Source organism: Microtus pennsylvanicus, chromosome 6 (genome assembly GCF_037038515.1).
Source record: "Microtus pennsylvanicus isolate mMicPen1 chromosome 6, mMicPen1.hap1, whole genome shotgun sequence".
In the NCBI taxonomy this organism is placed as follows: domain Eukaryota; kingdom Metazoa; phylum Chordata; class Mammalia; order Rodentia; family Cricetidae; genus Microtus; species Microtus pennsylvanicus.
In genome coordinates this window covers 122,060,343-122,083,032 of record NC_134584.1, presented here as the reverse complement: position 1 = coordinate 122,083,032, position 22,690 = coordinate 122,060,343, and the positions used below count along the sequence as shown (strand labels likewise).

Here is a 22,690-nt window from a genome sequence, read left to right as displayed (position 1 = left end):
CAGCTTCCTTTAAAGTCTCCTTTAAGTTATATTTTTATTACATTTACTAATTTTTATTTTTCTTATGGATAGATTTGTGTCATGCTTTTTGTACGGAGGTCACAACTTTAGGGAATTGGTTTGATCTTTCCATGTGATTTCTGGGTCATCAGCCTTGGTAGCAAGCACCTTTACCTGGTTAGCCTTCTTGCAAGCCTTTTTTTTTTTTTTTTGAATATTTTGAAGTACACTCCAGTGATAAATGCCTTCAACTTTTGCTTTGAAAAAAACTTGACGTGTTTGTGGTGTATGTTTATTCTGGACGTGTGTGTATATATGTGGAAGTTAGAGATTTCTGTCTTTAGTTTCTGAGACAAGGTCGTTTACTGGAGACCACTAGGCTAATGAGGGAGTTGAATTGAGAAAATCATGCCTGTATGGAAAGCACTTATTACTGACTCAGCCATTTTTCCAGCCTTGCTTTTTTATTTTAAATTAAAATGTATTTATTATTATTAGTGTTTGTATTTGCACTCAAACATGTGAAGGTAAGAGGAGTTGATTTTCTACTTCCACCATTGTGGGTTCAGGGGTTTAGGCTCATATCCCAGCCACTTTTGTCAGCCGTGCTGTTCTTCCACCCTCTTCTCTTTGAAGATTTGTTTATACTTTATTTATTTGTGTGTGTGAGTACAGGCTTGCATTCTGCATGGGACATGAGTGCTCTGCTTTGTGTAGAGATCAGAGGACAACGGTCAATTCTTAGGTTGATTCTTCTAACATGTTAAGACAAATTTCGTTATTTCTATGAATGGGCTGGGTGAGCTTCCAGGCTTCTGATAATCAGTTCCACCTCTCATCTTCAAGTAGGAGTGACACAGAAGGATCATAGTAGGGATCACAGAAGGGAGCCAATACATCAGAGTTCTGGGCTCAGGGGCTCAGTCAGGTCATCGGAGTTTTACCAACTGAACCGTCTTGCTGGCCTCTTTCGTTTTTGAATGGAAGTTTTAATGAAAATGTCACATCATGACAGATAATAAGTTTAATTCTCTTGTAGGTTTTAGTCACTCTTTGCATTTTTCAATTCTGTTTTCTTCCTCGGCTTAGTATTACTTTTTCCTATCTATCATCGACTTCACAGTTCAGGAGCAGAGAGGAGTGAATGCTGATTGATGTTCGTTCATTCATCTTTCTTTCCTTTTGTTCATTCAGGGCCCCAAATGCATAGTGTATACTGCTTCCCATATTCAGGGTGGGTCTTCCCTCAGGTTAAATTTTTCTGGAAGTACACCAAGTGTTTCCGTGGTATTCTAAATGTAATCATGATAACAATGAAAACTACAACAACACCCGCCCCCATGCGTGCACTTGGAAGTGAACCCAGGGTCTTTGAATGTGATAGGCAAGCATTTGACTCTTGAGCTGTACTTCCAGCTTGCACAGTTACCTTGATAATAAATATACTCTGGGACCAGCCTCTGATCTCACAGTGATATTACTCTGTAGCTGTTTGTTTTTTACTCCATCCCTCCCATACAAACATGCTTTTTAATGTAGCTTGTTATCTTAGACTTTTGCCTATTTAATTCATCTGCTTGTGTATTTTATCTGAAAAATGTTTCCTGTGTTTATTGCCTGCAAAAGTTGGCTGAAATGGCTGAACAAGTTTGGTTAAAGAATTTTAAAGCATTGCTTAAAGAATTTTCCATGTGCCGGGCAGCGTTAGTGTATGCAATTTTTATTTTTTTTTATTTTATTTTTTTTTAAAGATTTATTTATTTATTATGCATACAACATTCTGCCTCCATGTATGCCCACATGCCAGAGGAAGGCACCAGATCTCATTATAGATGGTTGTGAGCCACCATGTGGTTGCTGGGAATTGAACTCATGACCTCTGGAAGAGCAGCCAGTGCTCTTAACCTCTGAGCCATCTCTCCAGCCCAGTGTATGTAATTTTTAATCCCAGCATTAGAGAGGCAGAGGCAGGTGTATCTCTTGAGTTTGAGGGCAGCCTTGTCTAAAAGAGTCAGTACTAACACAGCCAGAGAAACCTGTCTTGAAAAAAACAGTTCTTTTCCTCATGTATCACAGACAGGCAGGTGTGAAGTGATAATTATGCCTATGTGGAGGAAGTAGTGGTTTTTCTGGGGACCAGGGACCCTTTGTTTCTGGGTGCTGATTGATTGGAGGGCACTGGGTACTCTTAAGCATGTGTATCTCTTTGTACTGATTCTGAGCAAGTTTAATTTGAAATATTTCACTTAAAAATTTTTCCTGTTTAAAGGAAGCATTTGTACTTATGTTTGTAATGGAGGAGGCAGAAACAGTATTGTAGAGAAACATTCATTCTTAGCTGCACAACCAGGGGAGGAGCAGTTCTGGCCTTGCTATAAGGGTTGGAATTGCAGTTTGCTTGCAGGGTTGGAGGAGGTTGCATGGTGCAGACTTCCTTTCTGCCAAGGAAGCCTCAGAGCCTTACTATGATAGTTTCTAATCCCCTGCAGTTCCTGGCAGATGGATGCTGGGTAGAAGAGGGTTAAACTGGTATCTGCCTTTTGTGGGACAAGGCTTCCTTTATAAGCCTCTTACAGCTTTTTTTTATTCTTTAAATGAATTTTTGTTCATAAGTATTTTGCTTGCGTGTATGTGTGCACTAGATGTGTGCCTGTTGCCTGTAGGGAGGGCAGGAGAAGATGTCAGTTTCCCTGGAACTGAAATTAGATATGTTTGCAACCTGTCTTGTGGGTACTGAAAATCGAACCCAGGTCCTCAGAAGAGCTCTTAACCATCTCTCCATCTTCTCTTCCACTTCTTTTGATAATGAATCTTGGATGTGTAAAATAATTTCTGCACTACACAGTCTAGTTTGTGAAAATAATTTGTTTTGGCTTAAAATTTAGAAGTATTGAGACAGTGACAGACAGAAGCTATGTCTGGAGAAAACTGGATACAGAAAAATTTTCTCAGGATCAGGTTTTGGAAGAAATTGTGAAAGGATCTCCTGTCAGTCATTCCTTATTTTTTTTTTTAAAAAAACAAAATAAAAAATTGTATGTTCTTTTATTGTGTGCATCAGTCAATGTATATAAATAGTTGAAACCTTGTGAGTCAGAAATTCATGAAAATTCAGAGGTAGATTGATGTTAAAGACTGAGAAGTATATTTTATACCATGGAACACGTTATAGGAAGCTTTGTACAGGCTTCACATTTAGTGCTCTTGGATATTCACTGGTTCATGAAAGTGGCTTATATAAGAAACCCCTGAAAGATAGACTGCAAAAAAGGAGTCTGAAGGGATTTTTGCTTGAAGACCCTCCAGTCACCAGAGGGTCAACTTGGGCATTTTGTAGACAAAATGTTTCAAGTTTGCAGTTGCCTAGGAACTTTCCTAGGGTTGAACCTTGCTCATTCTGGAGCTGCTGAACTGAGCTACTGGTGTCTTCATCCAGTCATAGCTTTTTGATGTGGTACGTTAGAAACACTGTAGACTTTTCTGCCCCCCCCCCCCCTCACATCCAGACACATTTTAGTTATGCTTATAGAGTTCTCAGAATATAGCTAGACTATTGGAATTGAATACTTGGTGAGAGAACGTAGACATTAATTAGGATCTTTTTCAAGGCACCAACATCTTTGGATTGCCGCTTTGCCTGACTCTAGAGAGACATTGGCAACTTGCTATGCTGCTGCCTCTGCTTGTTTCTTCAGCAGATCTGTTTTCACAACTGATGCTGTTTATATTGTCAGTTAAATTCCGTGTGATGTCAGACCTGTCTAACCCTTCTTATATTGGTGATCCATAGTTAATAGTTGTGTGAGTGCCAGGTGGAAGTTAAGAGGATACTTTCAGTGTCCATATTCACCTTTCTACCTTGTTTGAAAATAGGTTCATTTAATTTTCTTAGAATCAGGTTTGTATATCTGAAATACTTTCTAAATGATATTGCATTAATTATTGGGTGGTAGAATATATTCTATTGTATTTTCAAGATCTTTTTTTGTGGGTGGGGTGATGGTGGTTCAAGACAGGGTTCCTCTGTGTAACAGCACTGGCTGTCTTCGAACTCTCTTTATAGACCAGGTTGACCTCGAACTCAGATACACCAGGTTCTGCCTCCTCAGTGCTGGGATTAAAGGTGTGTGCTGTTTTTATGAGATCTTAAAACAAGTATGTGTGAGTTGGTTGTGGTGACTCATGTCTAGTACTTTGGAGACTGAGGATTATTAGTTTGAGACCAGCTCCTGTTTTCAAGGTGTGTGTGATCTCTGTAATAAAGTCTGCTTTGAGATATTCTGTAGCTCCTTCAGAGCAAAATGAAACAATTATAAGTATCTTAGGACTTTACACCAGAGAATTACAGCACAGGAAACTTTGACTTTTTAAAAAAAATATACTCTCCATGTTTTTTTAGCACAGGCGTGCAGGCACACACAGACCTTTCATGGGTACTGTCTGGATTTTCTTTTGCTCTGACAGGAAGGAAGGTGAGTTAGGCCTGCTGTGTGGGGCCAGAATCGCTTCTACAAGCTAACCAGTGTCCTAGCCATAGATTGCTGGAGTTGGACTTCTGTGGCTTTACTTTTTCCACATAATTGTGTGGCAGTATTTTTTTGTTTTTAAAGTTGTACTGTTAACTTGTCTCTGGCACAATGGTAACATTCACTTTATACTAATATATATTTAAATGTTTGTTGTTTAATAAGTGCACAGTGGTTTCCTTTGGAGGAAGCCCATTGATATGACTCATCCCATTGTCTTCTTAACTTCCGGATAGTTCCAGATAGTAAAAGGATATTATCTGATTATGGATTCTGTGTTTTAGACATAATCCTAAAATGTCATACTCTGCTCTGTGTTTCTTTGTCTGTTTTGATGGGTCAAACAGTAAACTTAAGCCTGGTTCCCAAGATATTTTCACTTTTGTTTGTGTAGGGCAGTGGTGGTGAAACTGTTCATCCTCTGGTGTGTATTGGTCTGGATTCTAACAGCCTCGTCTCTGTTGAGTTATGCTTTTAGCTGGAATTATGCATGGCAATTTGGGATGGAAACATTCTCAATGATCTTGAGAATTGTAGAGATCGGTCTAGAACAGCTTTAGTGTTGTTTGCGTGTGCTGTTTCTTGCTTGTGGTGTGGTTTTGCTCAGTCTTGTGACTGGGACTCAAGATACGCGTTTCATCATTATGGTCTCTGTGGCCGTGTATTTCAGATATCCTCACTTTCATTGTTTGCTCACTGTTTTATGTGGACTGCCTATTCCAAACCAAGTCTGTATCTCCCACCAGAACTTTTCTGTTTATTAGCAAACTTTCATGGTGTTAGGAGGAAAAGAAAAACTTTATTACGACTGTACATATGATTACTTTTAAAGGGTCCCTGTCACCACCTCAAAGTTGATAGATAGCCTCGGCTAACCCGGAACATTTAGTCCTCCTGCCTCTTCTCCTGAGTGCTCAGATGACAGGTGTATGATATTTGTGCTTGTCTTATACTTGATTTTTGAACACCATGTATCAAACACTGTGATAATCATAATTTTCCATGTGCTAATCACCTTTGAGATAAATAGGAAAAATGGTTTGACTCTGCTTCCTGGAACGAACAACCTCTGACACATTACTCTTATCCTTCACTGAGCAGATCTGTTTTCCTGCTGTGGTGGACTATAACCCTCTTGAAGCTGTGAACCAAAGTAAATCTTTAATTCCTAAGTGGGTAGAGTGCAGGAAGCAGTTAACTTTGATAGCTGGTGATTGGATCCTTTATTTAGAAGAGATTACCTAGGTTCTCTGCACAGTCTTTTAGATTGTGGGTCATAAACCATCGTGCCTTAAAGTTTTTCATGCCTTGGTGGTGGTGCTTGACTTTAATCCCAGCACTTGGGAGGCAGAGGTGGGTGGATCACTGAATTTGAGGGCAAGCCTTGTCTACAGAGTGAGATCCCGCCCTCCACCCCCTTCCCACCCCCAGGCATCCTTTCCCCCACAAAAGGAAGAAAGAAAAATTTGTTCTCAAATCAAGATCATAAAATGACTTCTTAGGCTTTTGTAAAGTTTGTTTTTTCCCTTGTTCTTTTAAAATAATTTGTATTTAATCTTTTAATTATTAGTCAGTCTCTCTCTCTCTCTCTCTCTCTCTCTCTCTCTCTCTCTCTCTCTCTCTCTCTCTCTCTCTCTAACACACACACCCCCCATCTGTCAGAAAAGTCACACAAAGTAGAAGGTGATTCTTGTTTGTGTTTGTTATTTGAGACAAGTTTCTCTGTGTCCTCTGTTGCAGACCTGGCTGTCCTGGAATTGAGAGATCCACTTGCTTTGGCTTCCCTAGTGTTGGGAACTAAAGACATGCACGGCCACACCTGGCTTTAAGAAATTCATTCTTTGTTTTCTCTTTTTAATTTATTTTATTTGGAAATTCATTCTTCTATTACTTACAGTACTGGGCTGGTGTTTGAACTTGGCCTCATGTGCTGTACTCACACACTTTAGCCTAGAAAAACAAACCTTCAGTTTTTCAATATGGCCAATCTTTTAGATTCTGCATAGTCCTTGGGCCTAGTTGATAAAAGCCTCATTTGTGGGACATAATTTAGCAGGAAATAGTCCTGATATTTAAGGCCCAGCTATACTCTATAGATGAGAAGTGCTGATCCTTTTCTATTCCTGAAAACACCCTCCATCCCTCAAAGAAAGTCTGGGCTCAGCGATCGACAAAGGTTAGGTCAAAGATTCTTGGTATCTTCTGGTTTTCCTGGAGGCCCAGAGTTAGCCTCTTCATCTTCCAACATCTGTATGCACTGCTTGATCTAGCAAATCTTCTGTAAATATTGATTCCTGTGGTGGGGTGACACCATGCACAGGCAAGGCATGTTTGGAGAGAAAAAACCTTTTCTCAATTAGAAAACAAATTCCGAGATTTTTTTTTTAAATTTTTTGTGTAATTGCTCATTGCTTGTTTATGTAGGCACCATTTGTCCTAACCTTATCTATTCAGTAGGGTGTTGTCTACTTGCTGGCCTATTTCAAGTCTCTTCCACATCAGTGTGTAAGATTATTCTATGTTCCAGTAGTTGGTTTAGCCTGTCTGTCCTTGGACACTATTGTTATTTGCCTGAATTTAGTAGATATGTTGATTGTCACTGGTATATAGAAACACAATGGACTTAATATGTATTTATGTTTTTATCTTAGGAACTTTTCTGTCTACCTGTGAGAATATTCTTGTTATAATTATGAGAATACTAGGAGTGCTAGAGGTTCTACAGACCCAGCATTGATCTGTATGGAAATTAAATACATCACAATGTGAAGTATACTGATTGTGTAGTCACTAGAAGCTGGGATTCATGATGACATTTGAGTCACATAAAACTGAAGGTGTGCCGGGCGGTGGTGGCGCACGCCTTTAATCCCAGCACTCGGGAGGCAGAGGCAGGCGGATCTCTGTGAGTTCGAGACCAGCCTGGTCTACAAGAGCTAGTTCCAGGACAGGCTCCAAAACCACAGAGAAACCCTGTCTCGAAAAACTAAAAAAAAAAAACAAAAACTGAAGGTGCATCTGGACGGTGCTGGTTCACACCTTTAATTCCCGCACTCGGGAGACAGAGAGAGGCAGGTGGATCTCTGTGAGTAAGAGGCCAGTTTGGGCCGGGCGGTGGTGGCGCACGCCTTTAATCCCAGCACTCGGGAGGCAGAGGCAGGCGGATCTCTGTGAGTTCGAGGCCAGCCTGGTCTACAAGAGCTAGTTCCAGGACAGGAGCCAAAAGCTACAGAGAAACCCTGTCTCGAAAAATCAAAAAAAAAAAAAAAAAAAAAAAAAAAAGAGGCCAGCTTGGTCTAGAAGACCTAGTTCCAGGACAGCTAGGGTTGTTATAGAGAGAAACCCTGTCTCAAAAACTAAAGAACAACAAAAACAACAAAAAGGTCCTTTTTCTTGCACAATAAGAGCTTTACCTGCTTAGCCTTGTCCTACGCCCAGAAAGTTATTTCTTACTTTATATATGAATAAACAGCTGAAACAGAGGCTGTATAGAAAGAAAGGTTAAACTCTTAGTGCATACACATTTTGAATCCGAATCCTTTCTCTTCAGCTTTGTAGACTAACTGCATTTTGCTCTGTCTTCATACTGTAGTAGCTCTTGTAATCTCTTATGTGGTACTTTTTAGGAAGTTGGTGCCGATTTTGTTTTTGTTTCTTTGAGTTTTGTCTACTAAAGAGAACCTTGTCTTACGCTGCAACAAGAAGTTTTTGCTTCACATTCAGGATGAAGAACCTGTCTTTTTGCTGGGGATACCAGAATGGCTGTGAGGATGTGTGTGAATCAGCACAAAACCTTCTGCTCATGGTGTCCTCTTCCAAGGCTAATGGATGGTTTAGCACAGTCACTATACCAATAATAACTGTCCTTCTGGAAACCTGTGGCATTTTAGAGATGAAGAGCATTGCCAGCATATTGAATCAAAGAAATTGAAGTTTTAAGACAGACAATTTGGTCCACAGAGATGGGCTTATCACTTAGTGCTTGCTGTCCTAGCCACCCACATTGGATAGCTCATAACTGCCTATAACTTCAGCTTCAAGGGATCTGACACCCTTCTCTGGCCTCTTTGGGTATCTGCACACACATGTGGCATATACACACACAGTTTATTCCTTGAGCTGACCTGAGAAAGTGGGTATGTGTTGATTGGTATATTTCAGGCTGCATGTCATGAAGATTCATTACCACATCTGCTGGGTAACCACACTTGCATGGATCTCTGCTTCACCTTGTCTTGCCTAACATTTTTGGGCAACGTTGGTTTTACTCAATTATTCAATCTTACAAGATAGCATACATTCTTTATTCAAGTCTACTCAGCACCCAGGATCTCCACCTTGTTCTTTACTGCTGTTGTCCTTTGATGCTCATGAACTGTTAGTCTACTAGCGAAAGGATTTTTGTTTGTTTGAGAAAAGATCTCATTTTGTAGCCCGGTCTTGCCTAGACCTTTGGGTTATTCTCCCCTAGCCTTCTGAGTACAGGGATTATAGACACGAGCCACTACTCCTGATTAATAAGTTTTGATGCAAGTTTGAAATCTGAGTCTGCTTGTATGAGTCTGGTGTTGCCACAGGTCATCTTAATTTCATTCCACATAGCAAGTTTGGGTTGGAGGAGACATCTATTTTGAAATATGTATGAAAGTACTGTTGGTCACTTTGATAAGAAATGGTACCATGTTTACCACATCCTCTGGAATCTGTCATAGGAGTGAAGCAGGGGACTCACTGCAATGCTTACTCTGACTGGAATGACTTACTAGTGGATCTTTGCATTTTAAAAGCTGTTTTTCAGACTAGTCCTCTCCAACACCTATGGCAAGAAGTGGGGAGATTTCTCAATTTAGAGAAAATTTCTCCTAGGTGATTATTACACAAGTATATTTGAAGAGGGTGAAGGAAGAGCTACATAAGTGTTTATTTATTAGATTTATTTGCGAAGAGTGGGGTCAGGGGAGGTGAGAACTAACTTTACAGTCACCAGTCCCATAGATAGAAAAAAGCAGTGTCTTCAGGAGGTGAAGTTGCTAGGAGCCATGCTATAGGAAGTTATGGTAAAGAGACTCTGGAAGTAGATGAGTGCGCATTCTGTGGAGCTCCTTGTCTCTTTCTATTTATAGTGGGTCCTGAATTATATCTAGATGATGCACCAAGTTCATTCTCTCATTGTGTGTCTGTTCAAAGGAAAAAAAAAACCAAATGTTACTAGTCTACCATAGATAGGAAGACAGGGTTTTTTCTTTATAACAGCCCTGGCTGTCCTGGTACTAGCTCTTATAAACCAGGCTGGCCTCGAATTCATAAAGATTCACCTGTCTCTGCGGAGAGCTGGGATTAAAGGTTTGCGCCACTGCCACCACCACCTGGCTAAACTATGGCTTTTGTCAAATCAAATGACAGGTTGTGGGGTGGAGGTAGTGGTTTTGTTCTCATTTTTACATTGTTCCCTTAGGAAGTCTCTTTATTTTTATTTTTAAATTATTGATATAAGGTTTAACTTTGTAGTCCTTGCTAGTCTAGAATTCACTGTATAGGTTGGTATGATTTCAAACTCAGAGATTCCTCTGCGCTTCTCAAGTGCTGGCATTAAAGACATGTGCCACCACACCTGGTAGAAAGGCTTTTAACTCGAGTTTGGTTTTGCTTGAATTAGGACTAGTGATCAATATATATTTCTATTTTGAATGCATGGGAGGAGGGGAGCATTTTAAAATCTATCATGGTTAGAGAGGTTGGCTGTTGGGAGGTGTTAAGTATGTCATGTGCTAGGTCATGCATGTAAGAGGAAGGCAGGTTGCAGCCCTCAGAACCAGCACTCTGGCATCAGAACCTTTCTTTAGAGGCTACTAAGATATGGTTTGGAGGGCTTCTTCTTTTCTTAATTCTGTGAGTAAGTTATCTTCATCAGTTGAACTTTTATGTCTCAAAGCATATAAAATGAATGGATCAAAACGACAAAGTGCTGAGGCACTGAGGATAGGGATTGTAATTTCCATGGTAATGTTTACATAATTGGTTTTATATGTTTCCTTGTTAATGTCAGCTGACCATATTCTTTGCAGTCCTTTGACACTTGTATTTCCTTGTTCTGACGCGTGTGTCACCTGGACGAGTTCATAATGTCCCAGCTCTGAGACAGCTCTGAGGTTAGTTGTGGTGATCAACAGCAACGTCCATGAGATAGCTGGAGTGTTGGAGGTGGTTACATAATACGAGTGTGTGGGCTGTTGAGCAGTGCTCCTGACTGGGTGATATAAGGTAAAAATATGAAATGCTACACATCCATTTAGAGAATTTAAAAAATATGAAAGATCTTTTTAAGCTAAGTGAAGACTTAGATTTGATTTTGAAGGGTTTGCTGGGTGAGCAGAGTAGAAAAGAGCCCTTTGTGTTTGTTTAGTTTTGTTTTTTTTTTTGTTTTTTTTTTTGTTTGTTTGTTTTTGGTAGTCCTGTCTGCCTCGGAGCTGGATGTGCAGGCCAGGCTGGCCTTGATTTCAGAGACCCACCACTTCTGCATCCTGAGTGCTGTGATAAAATACATTCACCCACTATGACCAGTCCTGTTGTGATATTTAAAAAAATATTATTAGTGTATGTTATTTTTAGAAAATATCTTTTACAAAACCCATTTTATTGTGGCATTTTCATATTGTAGACAGATATGCCTAGATCTTCTTCACTTCTTCCATCTTCTTGTCTCTTCTCTCTGACGCTTCCTCTGGTTCATAAACAGTGTAGGCTGATATTGCATTCTGCATCTTCCTGCCACAGTCTGGGATTTATAGGGAGTGCCATCATGACATTGTTTTCCCAGGTCTATACATAGTCCATCATAATGTAATGTACTCTTTTTGTTGTGGGCTTGAAATTTGTAGAACAAAATATTATAATATATTCCTCGTTAGTCTAGTGATTTATTTGTAGGCAAGACTAATGTGTAGATGTGAGAGGTATGTCAGTATGGTAGATTCTCTTGTTAGCAGTGTGGGGAAATAAGTTGACTTGGTGTATGATCGGAAGTGGGACTAATTAAGTTATGATAATGCAGTTTATTAAATATTGATAAATAGTGTGGGTTACAAAATAGGATAGTGGCAGTAGAAGTAGGAAGACCCCCCCCCCCCTTGGAATTGAAGTGGCAGGATTTACAAGCTCACTTTTTTTTTTTTTTTACAAGCTCACTTTTGATAGTAAGAAGAAACAACAGCTGGTTTCTGGTTTGTACGATTGCAAAGACAGGTGCTTCTAATGCAGGGAGGGTAGGAAGTTAAGGAAAAATAATAAGTCAGATAGACTAATTATGCCCTCTGTGTGTTGTAATCATGAGGAGGGTAAATTGAGTGAAAATGATTGACAGTGTCTCTAGTTGGACTTTGATGTAGTTAGTTCAGGAGGGAGTTCAGAGTTGCAGACTTAGAATTAACTAGGTTGGTTAAAGCCACATTAGGTTGAAAAGGTTGCTATGCAGAATGGTGGTGGTGGGAAACATTGAAGAAGAAGGTGAAGGAAGAACATGTAGGAAATGAGATGAAGCAGAAATACCAGAGGAAGCTGGGTTAGCTTTAAGAAGAGCCTGCTATATGAGGGAATGTTTATAGAGTACTTGTTTTCTGGGTTCAGGTCATTTGCATATCTGTTTTGCTTCTGGTTTAAGGGTGGGGATGGTGAATTAAGGCTGCCCTGGGTTTTTTGAAAGTATGAATTCTAGCTCTCTTTAGCTCACAGAATCGTGTTTTTATTTTGGATTAGTTGAAGGTTTGTCAGTTGGAGCCCTAAATGCTCTCCAAAAATGACCATGTATGGACTGGAGGTAGTGTGCATTACCAGTGTGTAGATACATGTCCCGAAACTGAGCTTGATTTGAGTTTTAGGACTATTACCCACTTAGAACTTGATTTCTCACAAGAAAAAGGAAGATGATACTGTTACTCTAAAGGGTCTTGGTTAGGTTATAGTGGCCTTTGTGGTAGACTTGTGGTACCCCTTTTAGGAAGATCTGCCACTCACCATTTCTCCCTTGAGTCTCTCTGATACCAGAGTGCTCCATACTATGGGTGCCTCAGTAAGTAAACCCGTTTGAAACAAACATAATCAACGTAGACGTGTATTATGCATAGTTTTCCATTGGGACCATCTTGTCTATTTAACCTTTGCTACTCTAAACTAGTCTCCTTATTTATTTATTTGTTTGTTTGTTTAGTGTGTGTGTGTGTGAGAGAGAGAGAGAGAGAGAGAGAGAGAGGGAGAGGGAGAGGGAGAGGGAGAGGGAGAGGGAGAGGGAGAGGGAGAGGGAGAGGGAGAGGGAGAGGGAGAGGGAGAGGGAGAGGGAGAGGGAGAGGGAGAGGGAGAGGGAGAGGGAGAGGGAGAGGGAGAGGGAGAGGGAGAGGGAGAGGGAGAAGGAGAAGGAGAGAGAGCGCCAGCCTGCTTGTCTGCCTGCTTGCTTGTCTATGTGTGGGGGGTGCCTGTAGAATCCAGAAGAGGGTATTCACTTTCCTGGAGCTGTAGTTAAAGCTATGGTTATGTTCTGTCTCTTGAACTCGAGTCCTCTGGAAGAGTAGCATATCTTCTTAACTACTGTGCCATCTTTCTAGCCCCCATAAACAATCTTTAAAATTAATTAAAAATTCTATTTATGTGTATTGGTAATTTGCCGGTATGTATATCTGTATGAGGGTGTCAGGTATTTTGGAACTGGAGTTACAGACAGTTGTGAGCTGCCATGTGGGCGCTGGGATTTTTTTTTTAAGATTTATTTATTATGTATACAGTATTCTCAGTATTCTGTCTGCATGTATGTCTGCAGGCCAGAAGAGGACACCAGATCTCATTACAGATGGTTATGAGCCACCATGTGGTTGCTGGGAATTGAACACAGGACCTTTGGAAGAGCAGGCAGTACTCTTAACCACTGAGCCATCTCTCCAGCCCACACAGCTAGTAGTGTTCTTAACTAATGAGACATGTCTCCAGCCCCAATTGTAAACCATTTGTAAACAAATACCAGATTTGTGATGCCCACTTTGGAACTAGCACTAGAGGATTTTAGTCATTTTAAACGAAACTTTGCTGGTGGATGTAAAGTTTGTTAAGTGGCTAGCCTGGCGAAACTTGTTTCTTAGCCTGTGTTTCCATGCATATGAAGTAGAGGGGGGAGGGTGTCTGTATTTGTGATTACATTTGTTATATGGGAAGAGTGCAAGTCGAGGTAACAATGATTTTCTATTGGAACTGGGGAAGATTGCATATCTTTTTTTTTTTCCTGTTTGGTTTTTTGAGACAGGGTTTTTTTGTGTAGCTTTGGAGCCTGTCACGGAACTAGCTCTGCCGACTAGGCTGACCTCGAACTCACAGAGATCAACCTGCCTCTGCCTCCCAAGTGCAGCAATTAAAGGTGTACACCATCACTGCCTGACTAGAATCTTCCTTTGATTTAAGGAAGTAAGTTGCTTCTGTTGGGTGGCGTTCTTTGGTTACAGTGCCTGGGCTCTTCAAACTGCAGAAATTGTATTTCAAGGAAGTGGGTAGATGCAGTCGACTGGCAGAAAGCCTGCATGGTGGAACACCTGTTCATAAGTCATTCACCCACAGGCAGTTGTTAAAGTTTATCTTTCGTAAAGAAGAAAGCTAGGTGCTGGTGGCTCATAACTTTAATACCAGCACTCATGAGGCAGATGCAGGTGGATCTCTTTGAGTTTGAGGGCAGTCTGGTTTACAGAACTAGTTCTGGGACAGTAAGGGCTACACACATCTTTCAACCTTGGATATTAGGATTGTGTGTGTGGTATTGTTCTTTATATACTTCTTTCTTTCAACATTTGTTTAGATCATAATTTCTTTTAACAATGTCTTACCCTTAACTTTTTGTCCATTTTAATGTTGTTTTATTATTTATGACTATGATAATGGAATTGTTTTCTTAATTTCTTTTTGAGTTGCTAGTATATGGCAATCAATGAACATGGATTTTTACATATTAACCGTGTGTCTTACAACTTGACTGGAGTCATTTTATAACTTTCGTTAGTTGTATCTAGGCTCTGTGCTGTCTCTGGTGTGTGCCATCCTCTTTCAGTTTTTAGGTTTTGCATTTCTTTGTCCAAAATGAGTTTCTAGTCAGGCAGCCCACTTAGGTTCAAGCTTTTGTTTGGCTAATCATTTTATTTATTCAAATCGCTTTTAATATTTTAAACTTAATATGTATGCATGTGTGTCTTTGTGAGGCGGATGTGGGTGTCTACAGAAGCCATAAGAAAGAATTGGATTCCCCTAGAGCTGGAGTTACAGTTGTAAGTCACTTTATATAGGTACCAAGAAATAAACTTAAGTCCTGCAAGAACAGTCAGTTTATGCTCTTCACCACTGAGTCATTTGTTCAAGTCCTCTGGTTCAAGTTTTAATGGTGCCTTATTTAATGTCGGTTTTGTTTTTCTGTGGGTGCTCCCTGATGTAAGTTAGTATATTGCTTCTATTGGGGGGGGTGTCTGTCACTGTACATCTTAATCATCTTTCTGGGACACCCAAGAGAGGGGATGTAAAATATTTGCAAGGAATTTTGTGAATGAGGCTTGTAGAGTAAGAAAGTGTTTTCATGACTCTCTGTATGATTCTGTTTCTTATTTAATAAAAGAGGCTGGTGTCTAATATCTGCCGCTTATTTCACCTGGATTATTCATTTTATATAAATGTTGTGCAAATGAGTTGTGAAAAGTTGAGGGTGAATAAGTAGTTGTTCCGTAGGAGCTTCACAATAATGCAGTAAAACAACTCCGGCATGGACCTTTGTAGTCTTTGTAGTCCCGCGACACTACTCATAAATCATGAGGTTAGCAGTGAACTCCAAAGAGAACATGCACATGGATTATGTATAAAGGAGACCTGTATTTTCCTTACTGTTCTGGAAGTCCAAGACTTTGAAGGGTGGACACTGTTGGAACATGGCAGAAAGGAAGTGCCTAGGTATATGTGGAAGGGAGACAAAGGTGTAAAAGGGGACCCGGCTCTGAAGAAAGATGGAACTGTTAGCTCCACTTTCTGAGGGCTCCGCTTTCGTGACTGACACACTTCTTGCCAGGCTCCTTTGTCTGCATGCCACATGAACAAACTAGGCTTCAGCTTGAGGTTTGGTGCGAAAGAACCAAGGTGAAGCTCTGTTAAGTATGCTGTTGTGGAATTCTGTGGATTTGGTAAGAGCTCTTGATATTGGTTATCTCTTCCTCATCTAGGTCTTCAAAAAGTTGGTTTTATGTGTCTATTTATTGTTGGAATTTCAGGAAGGTGGATGAAATGTCTGAAAGATGGTGAAATTTCCTATTGCTCCTTCTTTGAGCCTGAAGAGTCACTAGGGAAGGAGTTTGTAGTCAGTTTTCCTCATTGAAATGGTGCGGCTTCAGACCTTGTGGGGTCTAGGTTGTGCTGTAGCTTTGCCTTTCCAAGGCTCTTCCCTGTGTGGTTTTTGGGGTGTTCTCATAGCCTGTGTTGAGTCACTTTCTTAAGCTTGAGTTTGTTTTCAGGTATTTCCCAGTCTCTAACCTGTAGTTTCCCTTTCTGGATTTCACTTTCACAACTGTGGTTTAGCAAGAATGGGAAGGTAGTAGTGGGAGATCCAAAGTTTATGTGCTGCTTAGGGCAGGAGGGGTGGGCAGCTGGGTTAGGTCTCACCCTGTGGTCTTTTGAGTTTGTATTTTCTCCTGCTTAGAGGCACAAAAATTGTGTCAAAGCACTAGTTCTTCTTGTTCTTCTTCTTGTTCCTCTTCCTCTTCTTTTGCTTTCTTTTTAGTGACTGAAAGGTAGGTAAGGAGTTTCTTTTACTTCTTTTCTGCTTTCTTTAATTCTAAATCATAGGAATAATACCCCATCCTAAAACCAACAGCAAATAACTATGCATTCTTTTCCAGCAGGGAAGGGGAGAGAATAGATTGAGAACTGTCTTGCTTCTCTGGAAGGAGGCCAGTGTTAGGCCTAGACACGACACAGTGCAAGTTGGCAGTCATATAGTGTTGTGGCCCTCGTGTTGTCTGGAAGGGAAGGAAACTCGTTTGCCTGTGGTCTTATGTCCAAGAACTCTGCATTCTCAAGGATTCTTTTCAGCAAATATTTAAAGTCATAAGAGCAGCAGGCATGTGCAAATTCTTAGTTTCCTGAAAAAAGTGATTTTCTGAATCTAGCTGGATTTGAGTCCTAGCCCTTTCACCATTGAATGCGACAACTATGTATCTTTTTCATAAATCCATGGTTCATTTTTTTCATCTGAAAAAGGATAATCATGATAGCATAATTTCTAGGGTTATTGAGATTAAATGAATCAACCATAGATAAAGTCATTATATTCATATACACATACATTTTAACTTTGAGCTTGCACTTAGGATAATGATTCAGCGCTCCCTTGTATTCTTCGTTTAGCTTTTCCAATGGTTTTGTAAAACTAACATAGCACAGCAAGGATGATACTATTGATAGAACTTAGTAGCTTTGTTCAGCTTGCCTGTTTTCCTGTATGAAGGAAGAGATTTACTTTGTTGTTTATTCAGTTTGTTGCAATTTGGCGTCTCTATAAATATATGTCGTATTGCCCTTTATACCTCCATTTGATCCTATTTAATTGTTGGAAGTCTGTAATTTCATCATTCAGGAAGCTGAGGTAGGAGAATTGGGAGTTTAAGGCCATTTTGAGACTATTCTCAGCACCAGACACAGAGCGATGTATTCCACTTGATAAAATGGGATAGGATAACATATCACCTTGAGATCGCTCCCACTCCCCGTGTGCATGTGTTCGTGTTCTTTCATTCGTGTTTCGATTACTTCTCTTAGGCAGTGGTTCTCAACCTTCCTAACGCTTTAACCCTTTAGTACAGTTCCTCGTGTTGTAGTGACCCCAACCGTAAAATTATTTTTGTCGCTACTTCATAACTTTAATTTTGCCGCTGTTATAAATCACAATGTAATTAGAATATTTGATATTTGACCCTGAAAGAGATTGCAACACACATGTTGAAAAACAGCTGCCTTAGGAGCTGCTCCAGATGTTGCCTGTGTCAGTAGTAATGTCCTTGTTGCTAATTAGGATTCCATGGTGGTAGGGCAGTTGAATTAGCCTTTTACTTATAGTAAGACATCTAGACTCCAACTGCAATGGACTCTTTCTTACCTTCCCTTTCATCCAACTCTTTCTCTTGAGTTGTTGGCACATGCTATACAGACACTTTACCAACTGAGCAATAATCACGGAGCTGCCCCCTCCTCCCCCCGCATTTCTTATCAGAGTCTCTTTATGTAACCAGGCTAACCTAGAACTTGCCATACTACTGCACCAGCCTTGTGATTTTATAGGTATGCAACCTCATACTTAGTTCTTTTTTTTTTTCTTAAACAGATCCTGTGTCCCAGGCTTTGTTGACATTTGGGGTATTATCTTGTCCACATTATCATATTCATGGACAGACCTACCTTTCTGGTACTCTAATAGGATCTTGGTGAGGTTGGCTACAGAAGGAGGACATAGTGTCCCTACATGCCCAGGCATGGGCAGGCAGTCTCCCTGTCACTAATTATCAAGCATCACACATTAAACTTTTATAGCCCCTTGGTTTCTGCTGTTTTCTCAAGATCTATAGATTTCTGGGCTGAAATCCACAACTGTTATAAGCAGATAGTAAAAAGGTAATTAATAGGAAAAAAGTAGTTGCTACATTTGGGGGGAGGGCAAACTGGATAGTTGTGGGTGCCCTATCCTTGCCCCTACCTCCAGTTTTTCTTGCAGGGTCTAATATAGGCCTCTCTGGCTTCAAACTTTCTTCTTCAACTCTCCCCGTCTCTTCCCTCTCCCTTCGTTCTTTTTTTTTTTTTTTTTTTTTTTTTTGAGACAAGGTTTCTCTCTGAAACAGCTTTGGCTGTCCCGGAACTCTCTTTGTAGACTTGACTGGATTCAAACTCACAGAGATTCCCCCTGCCTCTGCCTCCTGAGTGCTGTGATTAAAGGCGTGCGCCACCGCGCCTCACCATGTTTCTAAGGTTCTCCTTGACTTCCTGATCTTCCTGCCTCTACTCCTTGTTTAGCTTTTTCCTATCTTAGTATATTTCATCAGTGTTTATTTCAGATATTTCAGAGTTAACATGTTTTCTAGAAATAGTGGAACCTGCTAAAGATATCCCATCCTAGCCAGGCTTTGGTGGCACACACCTTTAATCCCAGCAGAGGCAGGTGGATCTCTGTGAGTTCGAGGCCAGTCTGGTTTACAGAACCAGTTTCAGGACAGGGTCCAAAGATACATGGACAAATTCTGTCTCCAAACAAAAATTGCCTTCATTAGAGACCTGTGAGACTTGTGAGACCTGCATTCTGCCCCTTGATGAAGACCAAACCCTTACCTAGAACCCATTTTGGGCCTTCTTGCCTCAGATGACAGATAGTGCCATTGACTGGTCACAGCTTTGGCTGTGAGAATGTGATAGGTCTTCTAGAAATATCCTGGAGGTGAGGCCAGACAAGTGGCTCAAAATGGTTTAGTGTGGACACCCTGTCCCAAATGTCAGTGGCCCAAGTTTAATAAACATGAAGATAACCCAAGTTTATTTCAGAATTCTAGCAGTAGATGATCTTGTTTACTGAGTTCCTGGTATAGACATTTAACTTACAATCTGTATTGCTCTATCATTGCTTTTATAGGGCAATTGAAAAATTATATGACATACTCGATACTTCTCATTAAAACAGGGCATGTGCTGACTGGACACTCCTTTACTCACACGAGTATCTTTTTTTTTTAAATTAAAGTTGAAAAGCTTTTTAATGTGTATAGGTATTTACCTCCATTTATGTATTGTACCATATGCCCCGTGCCTTCGATCTCTAGAAGGGAGTGTCATCCCTTCTGGAACTGGTGTTAAGATAGTTTGTGAGCCACCACGTGGTGGTAGGATTTGGACCTGCATCTTCTTGAAGAGCAGCACCAGCTTATTCACACTTTTTTTTGATAGCCTTAATGTTTTATTCAGTAGCTTTGTAAAGCCCTATAGAGAGTTTTAAGGACAGACTAATAAAGCTCATGTTATCTTTACCACATGCACATAGAGCATCTTCATATAGGGAAACCGTGCTGGGACTTTATTTTGTGTCAGGGAGTACGAGTTGGGGATTCTGCTTGAGGACACTATGCTTGTTCTCAGAGCTTCTCCTGCTTTGGAACTTTGATGTTGTGTAGTAATATGAGCAGTGGGGTGCGTCCCCAGCACCCCGGCCGCCTGCTAGCTTATGCCCCAAAATAACAACACACAAATTGTATTCTTTTAAACACTGCTTGGCCCTTTAGCTCTAGCCCTTACTGGCTAATTCTGATATCCCGATCAACCCATCTCTAATAATCTGTGAGCACCGGTCTTACCGGGAAAGATTCAGCATGTCTAACCTGGTGGCTTGCTTCATCGCGTGCGTCTGCCTCAGAGAGCAGAGCTCTCGCTCTGCCCAGGAGAGGGGAGCATGGCGTCTCTCTGAGGCTGCTGCCCCTGAGAGGAGAGTCTGAGCTCACTTCCTCTTCCTCCCAGCATTCTGTTCTGTTTACTCCTCCCACCTATGTTTTAACCTATGAGGGCCAGCCAAGCAGTTTGTTTATTACTTAGCCAATGAAATCAACAGATCGATATATGACAATCCCATCATCAATGTTGTACTGATTCAGCATTTCTGATGTGTTTGGAGTTGAATGGGATCATGGTTTATGGGTAGATGAGTTTTGTATGTGCTTTTCTTGTGTATGCGGGTCCGGCCCCCCCCCCCCCTGTGCGCGCAGATTTCAAGGAGATTATGTGATTTTTGGTACATGATTTTTCATGGTGCTTTAGTATAATCTTTTTTTTTAAAGCACTAAATGGAAAATGAAAGTTACCTCACTATTTTTCTATACCTTTATGTGTAACGCTTCTTAAATTTGAAATTACCTTTAAAATAATTGTATTGGTAGTCTCATTCTCCTCACAGCACATGGCTACAGTGTTTACCTACTTTAGTTGGTTTCTTATATACAGAAAGCCTTAAGCTCTCTGTCATCTTTTGTGTGTGTGTGTGTGTTAAGAAATTGTCTTTATTTTTTATTCATTTTACATACCAACCACAGTTCTGTCTTTCTTCCTTTTCCCTCCTACTCCTCCACCCACTTCTCAAGAGAGGGTTGTCATCTGTTTTTAAAGTGAATTTGCCAGGTTGGATACAGTATTATTCACTGTCTTTGATATTAGCCTTTGAATGTACCTTAATACATTTTGACATAAAAGCGTTTGCTGAATGACAAATTCTTTGTCCCTTTAATTAGTCCTTGTTGTAAATTATAGTAATAAAGTATTTTAGCTCGATCACAAAATGGAATTAGGTGTGGAAGGATCAGTAGATTGTTGCTTTAGATTGTCCCCTTTCCCTCCCTCTGGTTATCAGGTGGGAGAAAAGGGCACCAGGTGTTATTCACTCAGCTGCTGAGACTACTGTGATGGGTGTGTGCATGCTTAGGCCCACCAACTCTTTGCTGTGTCAGTGCTGTGAGGGTTCTGGGCTTTATTCCCACATATCACAGGAACCCTTGTTTTGAATCTTCAAAATATTTTGCTTATTTTTTAACTTATACACTAAGTTCAACATAATAAGTTTCATGTGGATTTGAAAGATACAGCTATAGGTAGCCCACTACTTCCACAGATTTATTTATTTTTTAACTAATAAAAAGCAGAATTTCTCAAAGCCTGAAAAGCTAGAAAATCCAAGAGCAAGGACATGGGCTCACCTTATAAATTCCTTTGTCTGTAATTTATAGTCTTTGTAATTAACCTACTGGATTGAAAATACTCAGAAGAAAAATTACATACGTGTTTCTTGTCATGGTAGCCTAAACAGTATCATAAAACAGTTGTTTATGTGATAGTCAGAGAAATGTTTTAAGTGTTTGAAGAAGGCTGCTCCTAGCTTATTTTATATAAGGGACAAGAACATTCGTTCCAAGTTTGGTGTCTCAAATCAATCTCTTACAGATTCCTAAGGATGGTTGTATTCAGTACATTCCTTTGAGACCTGGTCTTTTGCTCATTATTAAGATTTTTGAGAGTCAGTAATGCCGATACATATGTTTTTATTTCAATAGTTATTAAATTGAAATTGGGGCTAGTAAATGACTCAGGAGTTAAGAATGCTTGCTGTTCTTTGCACCCACATAATGATTGGATCACACCATTTAGACCTCCAGTTCCAAGGAATTGGATACTTCTGGTCTTCAGAAGCACTGAGCCATGTACATGGTGCACATACATATAACGAAGGAAAATCATTCATGTACATCAAATATTAATTTTTTTTTAAATGTAGAGGGAATGTCTCTTCTGTGTGGAACGAGCTAGGTGCTGATGGGTATGGGCTTCCCTGTAACTTCTTCTAGAAGAATTTGCCCTGTGAGCAGCTTTGCTGAGCCACTTGGCATACCACCTTAAGTTTATCTTATAGATAACACATCTACATCCACATCCCAAAACACCCCAGCCACAATTTTGATCCCATATAAGATATTTAGGCATTCAAGGTCCCCCACCCCCAAATTGTGTTGGGAAGAACACTAACTTCAGTAAGTTGCTGGACTTGTCCCCCTTCCCGCCCTCTTTCTATATGGATATTGTGCCTTCATGTATGTCTATGCACCATGTGCATTCCTGGTGCCTACATAGGCCAGAAGAAGGTGTCAGATTCCATGGAACCAGACAGTAAACTATCATGTGGGTGCTAAGGATCAATCTCAGCTTCTGGAAGAGGAACCAGTTCTCTTAACACCTGAACCATTATTCCAATTCCTGGAGTCACCATTTCTGAGACATTTCCAAGGAAGGGCCTCAAGTCCACGTGAATCTTGAGCTTGCCTAATGTAACCAAAGATGACCTTGAACTCTTGATTCTTGGCTCCCTCTCCGAAGTACCTGGCTTTTGAATTACATTCTATGTCTTTGAAATGGACCCCTCTCTAGATAATGAGTATGGAAATAGATGTCGGATGTGAAGCATGAGTGAAGGCAATGGGGTTTCCTATGCTTGCTGATAGTTAATCAGTGAATGACCAGGAATATACTGTACTGGACCTGAAGTCTGAGAGAGAGGGTTGAGGGGGACAGTGACAAGGGGCAGTGGAGGGAGAGGG

The 22,690-nt window shown here is 40.4% G+C and overlaps 1 protein-coding gene across 3 annotated transcripts in view; it reads left to right on the top strand.

Moving 5' to 3' along the window:
* Ankrd11 (ankyrin repeat domain containing 11) overlaps positions 1–22,690 on the top strand; it is a 170,750-nt gene that overhangs the window by 37,343 nt on the left and 110,717 nt on the right. The window lies entirely within an intron of this gene.